The 12041-nt window shown below is 49.6% G+C and overlaps 1 protein-coding gene and 1 pseudogene across 1 annotated transcript in view; both read left to right on the top strand.

The window, feature by feature from the left end:
* The window catches only part of Syt1 (Synaptotagmin 1), a 180758-nt gene that overhangs the window by 23275 nt on the left and 145442 nt on the right, over positions 1–12041 (top strand). The gene's annotated exons all lie outside the window — the stretch shown is intronic.
* Positions 1398–1570, top strand: LOC142565107 (U2 spliceosomal RNA; annotated as a pseudogene).

The following is a 12041-nucleotide window of genomic DNA, read 5'->3' as shown; positions in this document are numbered from 1 at the left end:
GTCCGTTAGAGCTAAATACTATTTGAACATGACTAATAAACTCATCCATATTTCCACCCTGACGGCCCTCCCTGCAAACTTCAGTAATGTTGAGTAAATCTATAACAGCACATCGAGTATTTAAAAAAAAATAACTGAAACAGGAAGCAGCGACTCTTTTGGGTAAACGTGAGCTTCACCTCAAGATATCCTATCTAGACACATGGGGAGAGAGAAATAACTTTACTCGTCATGCAGTTCACAGAGTTTCATCAGGTTTGTAGCTCTTGAAAATAAATGTTAAAGCCAAATGACATTGTAAGCAGAATCTGAAATATCCGCTTGACAATTAACTGTGTATTCAGAAACAAAAAAACGATACTACAATTTTATCTAAGCTGTGAACTCAAACGAGAGACATTCCGCTTTGTGAATGTGGGTGACCAGCGAAGCTGTGCACCTGGGGCCCCTTAATGGCGAACTGTGCATTGCCGTGCGTCAAACGCCTCGTGCACGTAAATGGGAGGCGAGGCGGACCCATCGTGAGAATGATGGGAAGCGCCTGGACTTGTCTGATCTTCGTGCATATGGATTCAGGCGTTCTTGTGGCTTTGTTTATTACACTTTATATGCCTTCATTGTCGTGGGCTTCAAAGCATGCTACGCTCTTCGAAGTGCAGAATACGCTGCGAACACGCGCAATGGCCACTAATTACAACGACTTAGCTTGTCGAAGTGGCCAAATCGGAACGCGCCAAGCGTCTGAAGCCACTGGCGTGCTCGCGATAAATTCATAAGGGCGTTTCTCGATGCATGCTTCCGTGGCGTAATGGTTTCAATATCAGGCTTCTGTGCTAGAGGTCCTGTGCTGGAATCCTGCCGTCGGACAGCTTTAATAATATTGTTTAAAGACTTATTGCGCAGTACATTGTTGAAAATTCAGCGTTTACTAAGTCACGAAGCCATCTGAAGCCAGAAGGACGAAGTTTAGGCAAATCCATGTAATTCCCGTTATTCCCATACTGGGTCAACTGCCCCCGTGGCAGCTCCCGTAGACACTAGGGCCAGAGTTGGCTCTAGTAATTATTGTATCGAACTCTATGGCCAAGGTGGTCGTGCGTTGGTCGACGTCCCGGAGTGTGGTAATGGCTGTGAGGCCACCCGAAATCAACAAGCGGTCACACGCAACACAGGCCACACCAAACTGGTTCCCCACAAACTCCTTCTCAAACTTGGCCGTTGCTCGGTGAAGCGTTCCATGTTTGCGGGATCCGGGCCACATGAATGGTTCGCATTTGTTTCCGCTTCGCGGTCCTGGCGCACAGTACGTTAATGGGAACGCCACCATGAGAGAGTGGAAGGAAAGAAGAAGCGCAAGCGCCTGGAACGCCGACAAAGAGAGCGTGGTGCTAACGTTGACATCACCGACGCGGGTCAAAGTGTGGTTATCAACTTAACGTCTGACACAGGTTGTACTTGAACCCGATATTTCAAGCTTATTTTCGCAAGTCGGCGGAGTACTTCAAGCCTGCTTCACCTACGCCGTGTATTGGCCTGGTATTGCACTATATGTGGGATCGGCCCACATTTTTGGTCTACGGGCATCAATTTGCTGGAAACTAGCTATATGCATGGAGCTTCACTGTAAAAAGTTTGTGCGCTTCCAGATGGTCAAAGACGCAGTTCACGTGAACTTAACGTCTGTTTTTGATGAAGAGCTACGCATTTGCAAACCTCGAACATGACCTTGCTTTTCAATTTCTTTTCTTTAATATATTTTTGGATATTGCCACTTTTTTGTGATAATCTAGAGACATTGCGCCTTAAATAAAAAAATCTTAATTTCTAATGACGGTACAAATTTGTTTTATTCGCCTAAATGCGACAAATTTCATTGAAATGAATGAGTGGTTGTCTAGCATTTCTGTGTTTCATGTGTATTTGTATAGGGAGCTCGGTGTTAACGCCAAGGCAATGCCGGCGCTTCGCCCGCACGTTCGATTCGTCCCGTTCCTGAACTGTGACCAACACATACAGTTGAAGTCAAAAGATTGTGAGACCCGAGACCTGTAGACAAGCAAAACATTTCGTTAGCCTGGACAGCCTGCATTTCAGTCCCGCAAGCTTTCAACGCCAACTGCCCCAACCATGCCCAAGGTAGCACTCTTGCGCTTTATGCATAGCGTACACTGCACAAAATAGAGTTTGTGCTCTTAAAAAAATCTTCTTACGCTGAAGAAGTTCATAAGAACATGCAGTGGCTAATGATGTGAGCGGCAATAGAAGAGGCCAGCCGATGACTGGCAGTAACCGCAAGCGAAAAGCTTTCTGAATTTGGTCCAAGCCTCGCACGCAAGGTCAATCGACGTCTCACGCGGTCGCAGCAAGCGGTCCCTGCGCGTGCCGGGGCAAATGCGGCCAACCAAGGCAAATATGTAGGCCACTCAACTGGCACCCCCTGGCGTCCGTGTAAACTTCCCGAGACAGGGACGCGACGACCCGCTTTCGGGTGAACGTCCACCAACCAGCGCACCCCATTTACGGCACTAGCACAACTGCTTGTTTTGAATCGTTTGTTTTCGTCTCCTATCTTTTTTCTTGCGCCGTCTTCGCCTGGGTACATTTTTTGTCAGTTTTGCGCTTACCCATCGCGATAAACTTCGGGATTACGCACGCCCGTGAGATTAGCAACCGAATGCCACATCGCGCCTCTGTTTTCGATGGTGGACGAGCCTTTAACACTTGCACAGAGGGCGTAGAAGGTACAAGAAAAAAACAGAAGGAATACCAATATAGGAAGAGCAGAGGGCTATGTGCACATAATGCACGGTGGCACAAAAAGGAAAGACGGGGGGAGAACGGCTACCAGTTAGTGGAGGTCGAATGGGGAGATTTTGGGGGATTTGGGCTCTGACAACCAGCGCCTCCTTCGTGCCGACAGGGATTGGTTCTTCCTTGGTTCCTTTTCTTATTAAGAGCATATTTTCTCGTTCTTTTTCAGTCTCGACCTATCCGCCCCTTTTCTCCCGCAGCATGCAGTCGAGACTGCGCCGGACGTTTAGGGAACGAACGCGCCGATGGGGAAATGGGGAAACGCGGGAAGGAAGAAAAGAGGAGTCATAGAGACATGGCTGAGAGGAAGTGAGGGGCCACTCGCGAGTGCTCTTCTATCGACCGGGTGCGCTGCTCACAGCCGCTTTCTAATAATACGGTCACGGAACCTTCTTTCTCCAGTCACCGCGCCCTCACCCGTCGCTGGTCTTCGTTCTCCCTCGCTCCCTCTCTTTCTGCCGTTTCCATGGTGACGCAAAGCGCGTCCGTGACGTCTTCTTTGACGTCACGCCTCTCTCTCTCGTTGCATCTCGCCGCGCTGCCTGCAGCCGGTCTTCCTCGCTGCGTCGTCTTGATTGGCCCCCTCGCGCTCTATGCTCGTTCTTAATTTGTTTTTTTTTCTTGCGCGCTTTTACGCATTTCTCAGCCTTACACGAGCACCGGTCGGTGTCTGCGGCAGCGCAGTTGCCGAAGCGATGGCGTTGCGCGGTCTTACCGCAGCACGGAGCTGTCGGCGGGTGTTTCTTTTATGCACACGTGTCACACATTTCGAGATTGTGTAGGGCAGCACTACCCGCTTTCGCAGGAAGTGTGTGAAAGCGCGCGACGCTTTGAATCGTCCAAGCGGAAGGGAGAAAGGCTCTTCGGCGGTGGAGGACCGTTGCAGTGTGGCTTCTGATGTGGTTAGGTTAGCGTTGTTTGCGGACCATCGAAGAGACTGTAAGAATAAGTGGGTCTTTACCACTACTGTTCCTTTACGGCCTTCGCAAATAGCTTTATGGCCTTCCCAGAGTTGGCCGCCGGGTATGACATGCTGGATTCGCCGGTACTTCTCAGAACGCAGAAGCTACGCACCATTTGGCTTGCTTAGTACTTTGGAGGCACGCGCCATACTGAAAGGACGAACCCTGATGACTCCCTTTCTGCCGTTGAACAGTTGAAGACTCCACGTCGAACTAAATATTTACGGCTTCCGCTGTAGAAACACTTCATTTCTCCCCTTGCCAACCTATTTCGAGTGACATTGAACATCATCACCGCATGATTTTATAGTGCTTAAGTACTATTTCAAAACACTAGTAGTACTCAATTGGTGGTTGAAATGTCGATGTCCCCCTCACGTAATACTTCATGTTGCAACCTCTATGGCTTGTCAATATTCCAATGCCTATCCGCTCATCCTACGAGAAGTCGGTCCAAGCGCTATTGAAGTTCCTGCATTTCAGTAGCTGCTTCCGACGTTTGAGCAGCCTAGCAACCTATAAGTCTTTGGCTCTACTGTGTTTCCCGCCACCTCCCTGTTTATGTTTTTATTTTATTTTTTGTTTCGGGAGTGTTTTCTTTCTTCGTCTGCTATTCTTTCCGTCTTTCGTTCCTCGTTACCTCTCCCCTAGTGAAGGGTAGCAAACCGGAAACCTGTCCGCTGTACGCTTACCTGCCTTTTCCATATAATTTCTCTCCCTTTCTAGCAGAGCTTCGTCACCTTGTTTATGCCGGTGATGCTAATCTGGACATTGACGCATTCCGCCATATTGTCAAGTTGTCCATCTTGTCAGCTCTGATTGGCCCTAAGGGCTGCTACGGCCTCTCTGATTGGCTCAAAATATCGCCATTACAGAATTTTAAAACATGGCTGAATTTGACAGTACCAAGAATAGCATACCATGTTAGATGCGTAAGAAAATCAGCTAATGAAATGACGCATACAGTCTGTTGAGTTCGGCTAGAGTATAATGCACCGGAAGTGTGCCCGTGCCCGCTCCGTTATTACATCTGTGCGTGCGTCAGATGGTGCAGCTTCCGGCAGCCCAGAGCATTCGGATGCGAGTGCTAGCTGTTTTTCTTTTTTCTTTTATTGCTCACTTTATCTGCTACTGCACAGTGTGCGCAACATTATGGTGTCTTCGTTTCATCGTCTGCGCTTTTAGTGACTCGCAGGAAGCATTCAGGCTGGAGCGCATAAAGAAATATGCGGATACTGACACAATTAAAGCAATGAGCAAAGATGGCGTGCCACTTCCGACTACGATACGTGTATGATAGTCACTCTGTGCAATAGAAGAAACGCATAATTAATCATGGTGTACCTAAATGGCTGTAATGTGATAGCATTGTGATATCCTGCCATCCAATGAATGGCCACCGACATCCACATGAACTTCCATTTCTCTTGGTCGTCCTTGAACATTTGTGACCTTACGCCTCGCAGCCCCTTTGGCACACGATCTAAATTCGCCACCAAGTTGATACTCATGGACATATGATCCACTGTTTCCCTTATGATGAATCATCCTTATATATATATATATATATATATATATATATATATATATATATATATATATATATATATATATATATATATATATATATATATATAATCTGCTGTGCCAGCTGTTAATTTATGTAGCTCTACTGTCAGTGTCCACCGCAAAGACAATAAAACAACTACTGCTGCTCGACGAGCAACGGGCATGATTATGGCCAACAATTGTTCCATCACAATTAAGCACCGCACTACGTATTAGAGATCGATGACTATCGTACACCGTACCATCGCGTTAACGAAATTATGAAGAGCCAAATCAACAGGAGCAGAAACGCAGACAAAGTGAACGTTTATTCCTTTTTCAGCGAGAACAGGGCGCCAAGACAGAAAGCTACGTACCTAATAAGGTCTTCGACACCTGTAGAAATGTCCGAGTTTTGCACGAGTACTTCGCACCGATTTTGGAATGTATTATATAACCACGTTGTTGTGGTCGCACCGATGGTACGACCTGTTGGGAACTCGGCGCTGACGCCCGTGGTTGCACCTGGGTCGCAAGCCCCAAGGGTAGCGTTGGCCTGGCGGCCTGGGGTACAACTGGAAGCATCCGAAGGTCCCGGCAAAGCATGAGTCGACTGGTAACAACAAAACAACTTGTTTATTCTAACATCGCAAAGAGTTGGCGGTCAGGTTGACCGAAGTAGAGAGACGGGAGTGCACTTTACTCAACAGAAGAAATCGGAGCCCTCCTCTTGGCGTCCGGGGGCAGCTGTTTTTATACTCTCGCAGTTGAGGGCAAGAAGGAACCCCTCAATAGACGAGCACGTGATTGTACAATGGGAGAAGGTGACGCATACTGTCGTGTCGCCTCCGGTCGGGCACAATGGGGAGGAGAAGGTGACTCACACTGTCGTATCGCCGCCGGTCGGGCACAATGGGGAGGAGAAGGTGACTCCTACTGTCGTATCGCCGCCGGTCGGGCACAATGGGGAGGAGAAGGTGACTTACACTGTCGTATCGCCGCCGGTCGGGCACAATGGGGAGGAGAAGGTGACTCCTACTGTCGTATCGCCGCCGGTCGGGCACAATGGCACATACACTCACACACGCACATGAAGCCACGTGGCATCGGAACATGCCTGGACGCGCTTGGCGGGGAGGCGTAGCGGCGACGCCGAACGGGCCAAAATGTCTGCCGCTTTGTTGCAGTCGCGCCGGCTAAACCGCGCGTCGTAGGCGAAACGTAACAACGTGAACAGGATGACTCAGTAAGTCAAACTGCGTAAAGATTATGCAAAAATAAATGTAAACAACCAGGATGCATCCCCTCCATCACGGGGAAGATGCAAATTAAAAAGGCATAATGTTTTTGCAGATCTACGAAAATGTCACTCATGAAACACAATACATTGCAGAGCTGACGTGATTGCATGCAAGAGAAAATTGTTTCAATGTAAGCTAGACACACACAGGATATACCTAATAAACAAATATCTCATTATGTTTGCTCAATTAGGTAAGTGTTCTCTCACGTCGATGTTGCAACTGCCAGCTTGTATGGCTAGGACTTGTCGTTGTGGCTACCGTGTTCTGAGATGAGCTCACGTTTATCTGAAAAAACACGTGAGGTCCTTTAGGTAAAGTTCGGGTTAAATATTTCCAATCGTTTTGACGAGGTAAAAGTGCTTGTTTTTTACCAAGACTGTATTTGCACCGCGAGCACCTGAAATTACGTATTCAGTGCTGAGTAACTTATACGTTACCTAATCATCACTTCAGTGCATTAATAATATGGTTGTGTACAGCTTGCAACTACCAAAAAATAAATAGTACCAGGCTCTGCAATGCTGAAGGTCCTTCAGCTTAATGGAAATTCTGAGACTATCTGAGACTAAGTTCCCCAAATTCGTTGTAAAAAACATTTATGTCCCAGGTGTCAGTGTTGAGATTCCCACTAAGTGAGCCTGACATTGTACTATCTAGCATAATACCGCGATACAACAACTTCTTGTTTGCTGCTTACTAACTGTCGACAACTGGGAAGGTAGGTTTCACTGCATAAAACAAACCTTATAGATTTGTGTGCAATATATGCTGAGAAAAAAAATAACATTTGCCTTTCCCAAGTAATACAGACACAGTCTGAGGACCTAAAGTTTCCTCTTAACATTACGTACACGCTGAGCGACCAGCATGCTGACCCCGTTGTTCTTTTCCTTTTGCATGCACAAGTCTTCATGCGTGCATCCTCGAGTGTGCCCTTCCCATCCCGTTCCGCTAAGCTGCCTGCATTACTGCATAAATAAAGAGATAACAAACAAATTTGCGTGGGGCTACGCTAAACGTGTCAGCGGAGCATGCCCGAGCGTCACGTCGTCGGTCGGGAATGACGAACAGAAGAATACCAAAGGCGAACCGACAGAACGCCGGCCAGGTGCCGAAGAACTCTGGCTAAAGGGCAGTTGAGGGACTCGACGTTCTCGCATCTCCGAGGGAGTGGTGAGGATCGACCGCGGCGCTGTGATTACGTAAGCCGGGAAAAAACCGAGGAGTGTGTCGCGCGCGGAGGATTGTTCATCCCTCTTCCATGCTCCTCCACCTCGTCTCAATCCGGGGGCGTTGCCCTCTGCCGACGTTCACCGAAAAAATGACGTCGCAGTCACCCTTTCTGCTCGAGGACAGTTTGGCGGCGCAATTTACGTTGGAAGAGACGCCATCCTGAAAGTTAATTATTATTGACATACACGTACGATTGGACTTAATGCAGAATAAACAACAACAAACAACAAGTCCCGCACTCACCAAACCTCGCAGCCAAGAGTTCAGCGCAGTCGTTCCGCTGCAGGCAACCAGTCATCACACAGGGCTCGTTGCACTGCTCCCGGATCGTTGTTGAGCTGCTCAGCATACAGTCAACTGCATCTCTTCGCTGCTGGCCTCCGTTGTCGCGATCTCACCGCTGGCAGACAGTTGTTGTGGTCGGACTGCTGGTACGAGTTGTTGGGAACTCGGCGCTGACGCCCGTGGTTGCACCTGGGTCGCAAGCCCCAAGGGTAGCGTTGGCCTGGCGGCCTGGGGTACAACTGGAAGCATCCGAAGGTCCCGGCAAAGCATGAGTCGACTGGTAACAACAAAACAACTTGTTTATTCTAACATCGCAAAGAGTTGGCGGTCAGGTTGACCGAAGTAGAGAGACGGGAGTGCACTTTACTCAACAGAAGAAATCGGAGCCCTCCTCTTGGCGTCCGGGGGCAGCTGTTTTTATACTCTCGCAGTTGAGGGCAAGAAGGAACCCCTCAATAGACGAGCACGTGATTGTACAATGGGAGAAGGTGACGCATACTGTCGTGTCGCCTCCGGTCGGGCACAATGGGGAGGAGAAGGTGACTCCTACTGTCGTATCGCCGCCGGTCGGGCACAATGGGGAGGAGAAGGTGACTCACACTGTCGTATCGCCGCCGGTCGGGCACAATGGGGAGGAGAAGGTGACTCCTACTGTCGTATCGCCGCCGGTCGGGCACAATGGCACATACACTCACACACGCACATGAAGACACGTGGCATCGGAACATGCCTGGACGCGCTTGGCGGGGAGGCGTAGCGGCGACGCCGAACGGGCCAAAATGTCTGCCGCTTTGTTGCAGTCGCGCCGGCTAAACCGCGCGTCGTAGGCGAAACGTAACAGACCGCCCCGCCGGGGGAAGGAGATCCCGATGGACAGGGGACTGCATCCGCTGTCCGGAGGGATGTCGCTCGATGATGCTCATAACCGAAGTCGGGCGTCCCTCGACGTTTCTTGAGCGCAGCGCACAGAGAAGGCCTCGTTCTCTCGTTCAGGTTCGCACGGGACACTGCAAAGTGACTTCGGGAGAGTTCACATTTTTGTTCTCGTTCCCGGCAAGCGTTAGAACTACGCTGAAACTCAACCGCTCAGTCAGCAAGCACGGCACAACCCTCACTAAGCCCTGCCAGGCTCTTTCCCCTTTTATACCACTGCCTAGTTCCTTACAGTAGTCTAGCATCACTCAGAACGCGTCCACAAATTGGAAAATTGCACTAGAAAGCATGTCATCACTTTGAAACACTAAACAAAAGCAATATGTTAAAAATCCTGCCTCAGGAAGAAAAACATCAGTAACAAACAATTTTGAGGCTGATTCCTACGTTAGGGGCTTCGACTTAAGCCATCGGCGTTACCGTTGAGACTCCCCTTTTTGTAACGCACCTCAAAGGAATATTGTTGCAAAGCGAGGCTCCAGCGCAGGAGGCGGCCATTTTTGGGAGAGATGGTCTGCAGCCATTGGAGAGGGCAGTGATCCGTCTCAATGATAAACCTCGAGCCGGCTAGATAGCATGACAATTTCTGAACGGCCCACACGAGACATGCACACTCTTTCTCGGTGGCGCTGTACGCCTGCTCACGACTGGTCAGCTTACGACTAGCATACAGGACGGGGTGTTCTACTTCTCCATTTTCCCGTTGGCACAGTACAACGCCCATGCCTCGCTCACTAGCATCGCACTGAACAACGAACCCTTTTGTATAGTCTGGCGATCGTAGCACAGGCTGGCTTGTTAGGGCACTCTTTAGGGCGCTAAAAGCTCTTTCCTTTGTCTCGTCCCAGACGACTGTTTGAGGCTCTGTTTTTCTTAGAGCATCCGTCAGGGGAGCCGCGATATCAGAGTACCTGGGGATGTACCTCTGATAGTAGCCGGCGACACCTAAGAACGACCGAATATCGGTCTTCGTGCGCGGTTGCGGGAAGTCTCGCACAGCGGCCACTTTTATTTCAGAGGGGCGGCGACGACCCTGACCAATCACGTGACCGAGGTAGACAACCTCGGCCTGTGCTAACTGGCACTTAGGAGCCTTGACTGTCAAGCCCGCTTCGCGCAGGCGGGTTAGCACTGCCCGCAAGTGTGCCATATGCTCAGACCAGGATGCGGAGAATATCGCTACGTCGTCTAGATACGGTAAAGCGAATTCTTGCTGTCCCCGCAACACTTTATCCATGAGGCTTGAAAAACAGTATGGCGCGTTCTTCAAACCAAAACTCAACACTTTAGGACGGAATGTTCCCATTGGTGAAATGAACGCCGCATACCTACTAGCCTCTTCTGTAAGTGGAACCTGCCAATAACCCCTGACAAGATCTAGGGTGGAAATAAACTGAGCGCTACTAACTTTCTCAAGGCGCTCCTCGATGTTAGGGATCGGATAAATTTAATCCTTAGTGATGGAATTAAGCCTGCGGTAGTCGACGCAAGGACGAGGTTCCTTGCCCGGTACCTCAACTAAAATCAAAGGGGAGGTATAATCACTCTCACCTGCCTCAATAACACCGAGCTGTAGCATTTTCTTTACCTCAGCCTCCATAATATCGTTCTGGCGGGGTGACACCCGATACGCCTTGGATCGTACTGGCTCTGGGGAGGTAAGTTCTATATCATGAGTAAGTACAGAAGTCCTACCAGGCCTCTCAGAGAACAGACCTTGAAACTCCTGTAAGAGCTGGTGTAGTTCGGTTTTCTGCTCAGGCGACAGCGATGCTCCACTGACTAAGTCACTAATGACTTGACCGGTGTCTTCCCTGTTCGTCACTGAGCCTAGTCCCGGAAGCTCGACCGGAAGCTCTTCAGGAACGTTTACCATCATGCACACCACTGCTTCCCTTTGTCTATAAGGTTTGAGCAGATTACAGTGGTAAACTTGCTGTGCTTTCCGCTTTCCTGGCAGACTTACCACGTAGTTAACGTCCGACAGTTTCTGAACAATTCGTGCTGGGCCCTCCCACTTCACGTCTAGTTTGTTGTTTAGCGATGTGCGCAACATCATGACCTCATCGCCCACCTCAAAACGACGGGCCCTGGCTGTCCGATCATAATAAACCTTGGCCCTCTGCTGGGCCTTTGCCATTGCTTCACCTGACAACTCCTGTGCCCTTCTTAAGCGTTCGAGGAGCTTAAGCACGTACTCCACCACGACTGGGTCGTCGCCCCTGCCTTCCCACGATTCTCGAAGCATGCGAAGCGGAGACCGAAGCGAGCGACCGTACACCAGCTCAGCTGGCGAAAACCCCGTAGCTGCATGCGGCGCGGTCCTTAATGCAAACATCACCCCAGGCAGACACAGCTCCCAGTCAGTTCGATGTTCAAAACACAATGCTCTCAACACGCGCTTCATGACGGAGTGGAGCTTCTCAACGGAATTCGACTGTGGGTGGTACACTGAGCTGTGTAGCAGCTTTACCCCACACCTTTCGAGAAACGTTGTCGTCAAAGCGCTAGTAAACACTGTGCCCTGATCTGATTGGATTTCCGCAGGAAAACCAACTCGCGCAAATATGGACAGTAGTGCATTGACTATCTCAGCTGAGCTGAGTTCTTTAAGCGGCACTGCTTCAGGGAACTTTGTCGCTGGGCAGATCACAGTCAAAATGTGTCTGTACCCCGTGGCTGTTACCGGCAGAGGTCCCACTGTATCAATAACGAGCCGTCTAAAAGGCTCCGTAATGATAGGTACCAATTTCAACGGCGCCCTCGATTTGTCCCCTGGTTTGCCCACCCGCTGACAAGTGTCACATGTCCTCACGAAATGGTCTGCGTCCCGAAAACACCCTGGCCAATAGTACTCTTGCAAGAGACGGTCCTTAGTTTTCTTAACTCCAAGGTGTCCGGACCACGAACCCCCATGCGTCAAGCGCAACAGATCCTGACGATAGCATTGAGGAACGATCAGCTG

This window comes from Dermacentor variabilis, chromosome 11 (genome assembly GCF_050947875.1).
Source record: "Dermacentor variabilis isolate Ectoservices chromosome 11, ASM5094787v1, whole genome shotgun sequence".
Taxonomy (NCBI): domain Eukaryota; kingdom Metazoa; phylum Arthropoda; class Arachnida; order Ixodida; family Ixodidae; genus Dermacentor; species Dermacentor variabilis.
The sequence above is the reverse complement of the archived record's forward strand: the minus strand, read 5'-3'. Positions and strand labels throughout refer to the sequence as shown.